A 5922-nucleotide genomic window follows, 5' to 3' on the forward strand; every position below is an offset into this window, starting at 1 on the left:
GTTGTGTGTGTGTGTGTGTGTGTGTGTGTGTGTGTGTGTGTGTCTGAAGCATGTGTTGGTACATGATCTGTAGTCTCAGCTCCACTTGGCATGCCCATGGACCACTTACTAATAGTCTGATGCATATTGCATTCAAAAGCTTTCCCAAAAGGCATGTTTCATTCTTATTGGCTGTCTTTATGTAATTCCACGAGTCAGGGTGCACCGTTTTAATCGATCTGCTGTGATACAAAGTCCTGGTTATAAGTTCCCAGGCTGCTACAATGAGCATTTCCAAAGTGAAATTAATCACTAGAGTGTCCAGTTTTAGTGGGTTGCTATACAGTTGCTAGGGTGTTCTAGTTGTGTTCCTGAAGTAAATATTCTATTTGTTTTCTCCATAGTAATGCTTCTGTTGAAGCCATCTGTTAGCATATGACATACTATCAAACTACTGTGTATTTGTATACAATGCAGTATATATAAATATCTTTCAGTACATTTAAAATATGTTGTTTTTGTACTACACATGACTACAAATCAGTGAGATGTGAGACAGTGAGACAAATCATCATGAGATGAGGCATTAGTTCCCTCATGAAAGCCTTGTACCTTCTTTGTCTCTCTTTTTTTCCCCTGATTTTTATAAACATGATTTCACCGGGCGGAGCTCCCCCTCCAAAACATGATTTCATTTCATAATGTTCATGAAACATGCAGATGGTTGCTCTGAGCACAACAAATATCAGATGAAGTGAGTCGAACTGTTTTTATCCACTTTTAACTTTAATGTTTGGTATGTCCACCTTTTGCAGCAATTACAGCAGCGCATCTTTCTGGCATAGTGTCAGTATATTTTCTGAGAACTTCAACACTAATGTTATCCCATGCCTTCTGCAACTCAAGCCAAAGGCTTTCATTTGAATATACAATTGATCTGTCCAGTTTATTTTCCAACTTGCCCCGAATTTGCTCGATGGGGTTGAGGTCTGGATTTTGAGGGGGCCAGTCCATCATTTTCAATGTTGACAGCAGATTCCTTCCATCGCAGGTAGTTCCGGGAATAGTTTGTTTTATGGGTATTGTAATGGCCAATTCAACAAAAACAACTGAAACCTCTTAAATATGCCAAGTGTTCTAATAATTTTGGCCACCATTGTACTTTTCATTCAGTTCAAGATTTATAATCATGCTCATCTCATAACTGGCATGGTTTGGTCATGAATTAGAATTCCTTATTGAGACACTTGGAAATCTCCATGGAGAAAGTTATTATAGAATCAGCGTGACAGTATGGAAGAAAAGATCTCTTGCTACTTCAATTTTATAGCAACTTTGAGAAGTTTCACCGATAACTGACATTTTGCTTTATTTTATGAATCTTTGATTTTACTTTTCCACCTTCAGACACTCAATTGTAACTTTACTGTTTATTGGTTTTGGACTTTTGCACACCTAATGCAATTTAAGTTGCATTAAAGTACAAAATGTGCAATACTTTTGCCAATCAGAAACTCGTAGAGTCTGAGCATTGCCTTTACATAGAGTGTAAGTGAATCAGGCTCCTGGTGTCATGTTATATTATTCAAAACAGATGGATAACTACACAAACCTATCAGCAGTGACATTGATGACAAAATCACTCAAGAGAGACCCTGTGTGCTCTTATACATCTGTTTATGTTAAACATACCCGCCCACACTCAAACACACACTCGTCCAGAGATGACAACAGGGATTGGATGATGGAAGATAAAAGTCTGACCTCTCTGATCAGTCCCCGTCAGTCTACACTCTAAAAAATGCTGGGTTAAATTCAACCCAGTGCTGGGTAAAATAGGGACAAACCCAGCAATTGGGCTGTTTTGACCCAGCGGTTGGGTTAAATGTTTAACCCAACCTTCTAGGTAGTAAACCAACCGCTGGGTCAAAACAACCCAATTGCTGGGTTTGTCCCCATTTTACCCAGCACTGGGTTGTATTTAACCCAGCATTTTTTAGAGTGTAAGATCTGCCGATTGCTTTTCACATGAAAGCCAGCGTGCTCTGATGCACCGATGGTAAACTCAAGTGCAGGGCCTTGTCAATATTACACCTGACAACACAAACTCTGTGACCTTCAAACAAATCAGATCCACTTAAATCCTCTCAGCATCACCCCATGTCTTGGGTTATTTTAATTCTGTGACTTAACGTGACACATGAGAAGGGCTACTGTCTGCAAACACAATAGTAAAACTTTTCTGTATGCATTCAACATTGTCTGTAGGCTTGATTTTCTTATCATCAGGCTGATTTTGTTGGGCCTTCCATTAGGAGAGTATTGAGGCTTTGCTTTCAGAGTGATTGCAGCAGTTGGTCCATTTGACCATTTCCGATGTTTGCTGAAGTGATCATTGACAGTGAACATGAGTGTGCATAATAAGCATGTTGGCTAGCTCTGTCAAAACTTGTCAAGTCACACCATCTGTTATGATATAGTCTTGTCTCAGCCACGAGTAAACACACACTATTTACTAGCTTGTATAACAAACAGCTGCTGACTATATGTGTTTGAAATAATTCCATATGATACTTTTGTATCATGGACTGTATTGTAATTCTCAGTTCAATCAGATTCTCCAGACTGATTAAAACAGGTAACTTGTGATTTCATGAGTCATTTTGAATGATTAATTTAAAGAAATAGCTCATAAATATGGTAGTGACATGAAACCTGAGGATACACGAGAACTCTTTTTGATTTAGATACTTTTGTGTATTTTTAATATAAAATGTTTATCTATAATTGGCTGCAAAAGCACCAGTGGCGAGAAGTGATTTTATGCAGAAAGTACTCTTTTAAGAAAGTAGTCAAGTTTTTCACCAGTACATTATTCAGTGAAATAAATCACGGAAATCCATATTTTTACTTTTTTTTTTTCACTGCAAAGCGCCTGTAGTTAAAATTAGTTAATATTTTATTTAGTTTATTAATTAAAGGGATAGTTCACCCAAAAATGAAAATTACCCCATGATTTACTCACCGTCAAGCCATCCTAGGTGTATATGACTTTCTTCTTTCCGAAGAATCCAATCGGAGTTATATTTATAATGGCAGTGAATGGGTGTTGAGATTTTAAGGTCCAGTAAACTGCATCCATCCATCATGAAAAGTACTCCACATGACTCCGGGGGTTTAATAAAGGCCTACTGAAGCGAATCGATGCTATTTGTGTAAGAAAGATATCCATATTTAAAACTTTATAAACCATAACCTTCCGCTAACTGTATGGCTTGAGGGTGAGTAAATCATGGGGTAATTTTCATTTTTGGATGAACTCTCCTTTATTATATTTAATTTTTAGTTAATACTTTATATGCTGTTTGTTTTATATAATGTTTTATCTTCTTGTAATTGTACATCACATTGGTACACTATACATTTTCAATTGAAGTTGAAGTTAAACTGCAAAAATACTGTTTCACTTTTGTGACTGACAGAAAAGAAGCTTCTGGGTCTGTTTTCAGTGCTAGGCTGCTGTCGGCCTGATTGAGTGGAAAAAGGATATTAGAGAGAAAGACTCGGATGAGGTCTGAACAGCTCTCAGTGGGACCAGGCTCTCCGTCTTCATGGAAGTCTGTACCAATGGTAAATCCTTCTTTAAAAAAAAAAAAAACCTTGGCAGGATGCCTCTCTTTCTCCCTGTCTCTCTCCTTTTGCCTCACTTTCTGGAGCATAAGCAACTAATCTCTATCTGTTTCGCTGTGATATGACAAGCGAGCTATTGTCACTGTAAAGCCATCTGATTGGCTGAGGAGCTATGTCTCATTCAGCACGTCTCCATGTCCTGGGTCTCTTAATTGCTTTAGGGGTTTTCACCCCTCTACAGCTTTCCCTCAGTTTGACTCTGATCTGCTTTCTGTTCAGCTTTCTGTTTCCTGCCCACGTTCCCATTCTCTACACCTCTCCGTTTCTTATCCCCTCACTCATCTCCGTCTCAATCTCTCCAGCTTTTCTCTTCTCACTTCATGAAGCATGATGATGCTAAAACCAAGAGGAGTTTTTCTTTTCGCCTCAGAAATCAGTGTGAAGTGTGAAATGCTGTACTGACAGATACTTCTATTGTATTTCTAATAGCTAATAATATATTTTCCCCTAATTCTATACCAAAACCTCATACAAACCTTTCTACATTTTTACATTTTCCATTAAAGGGGGTAGTAATATTTTTATTCTGCTTGTATGCATGAAAGTCAAAAGTGACATTAAAGAAATTATAATGTTACAAAAGATTTCCATTTCAAATAAATTCTGTTCTTTTGAACTTTCCATTCATCAAAGAATCCTGGAAAAACAGATGGTATCATATATATACAGTATCTCACAGAAGTGAGTACACCCCTCACATTTTTGTAAATATTTTATTATATCTTTTCATGTGACAACACTGAAGAAATGACACTTTGCTACAATGTAAAGTAGTGAGTGTACAGCTTGTATAACAGTGTAAATTTGCTGTCCCCTCAAAATAACTCAACACACAGCCATTAATGTCTAAACCGCTGGCCACAAAAGTGAGTACACCCCTAAGTGAAAATGTCCATATTTTCCAAAAATGTGAGGGGTGTACTCACTTCTGTGAGATACTGTATATAAGTGGGTACCAAACCAAACCAAATAAAATATGAATTGTCTGTCATCATGTACTCACCTTAATGTCTTTCCAACCATGTATGTCTTTATTTTTCCTGAAGAACACCAAATAAGCTATTTTGAAGAACCATACAATTAATTTTTTGTCAGTTGGGTCTAAAATAACATTGGACATCACTTATTTTGCTTTAGAGAAGAAAGATTTGGAACGACATGAGAGTGAGTAAATAGAATTGTCATTGTCTTGTGTTATATTCCTTTAAGACATTTAGTATGCTTCTTAAGCCATTTTCCTTGTGGACTATTAACTGCTTCCCACAATGTAGGTGATTTCAGGTTTTACTATCCATGCGAGGACATTTGGTCCCCACAAAACCTGAGCCACACATGCACACACAGCTGAGCTGGCTGCTTTTTTAGGCAATAACAAGACATGATTTGCTCCTCAGTGGACTGGAAGAGGCAATTACATTATCGGACCTTAGATGGATTTTAGAAATCGCCTGAATAACACTTCTGCTAAGCCTTTAATCCAAATCGTGATAATGGGATGGTCGACTCCCTCAGCATGTACTTTTATGAGACTTGACCTTCCTGTTACAGTGATGGACTGCAAGAAACTTCTGGTCAGCCATGACTAAAGCTCCATAGATGCGCATAGATACACAAATTAGCTTGTTCAATTGGCAAAGTTGAACTAGGGTTATCCTTGGGTCACCATGATCTCCATTTCTATTGAATTATCCATCTCTCCCACCTCCCTCCTCAACATTTCTGTCTCTTTCCATGTAATCTATTTATATCTGCACTCCTCATCACGATCCTTTCATCTCATGGTTAGAAAATGTTTCTATAACAGCAGGCCTTTTTAATCATACAAAAAATAGCCTCTGCCTGTTAATCCTCTGACCAAATTAAGCATTTATGTAACACTCTCGAACACTTCAATTAAAAATAAAGAAATAAATCACAATTTTAAACGGCTCTTATTGAGGCTGGAAATTTGGCAATGGGATGAAAAAGAGAACAAGTGAGAGAAAAACAATCCCTCTCTCTCTCGTGTCCCTCATTCACATTGTAGAGTCTCGCAGAAGAACAACTTTCATAAGCGCTTTGATCTACTAGTGGCACAAATCATGTACACAAACAGATGAGGGAGAAAACCCCATCTGAACCTCACTCTGTGTTGATTGCACACACACACACACACATGCTGTTTGGCTACACTAAAACTTCTCAAACACACACACACACACACACACACACACACACACACACACAAATACACACACATACTGTGGCTCAGTA

The sequence above is a fragment of the Sinocyclocheilus anshuiensis genome, unplaced genomic scaffold (genome assembly GCF_001515605.1).
Source record: "Sinocyclocheilus anshuiensis isolate Anshui unplaced genomic scaffold, SAMN03320099.WGS_v1.1 scaffold99, whole genome shotgun sequence".
Classification (NCBI taxonomy): domain Eukaryota; kingdom Metazoa; phylum Chordata; class Actinopteri; order Cypriniformes; family Cyprinidae; genus Sinocyclocheilus; species Sinocyclocheilus anshuiensis.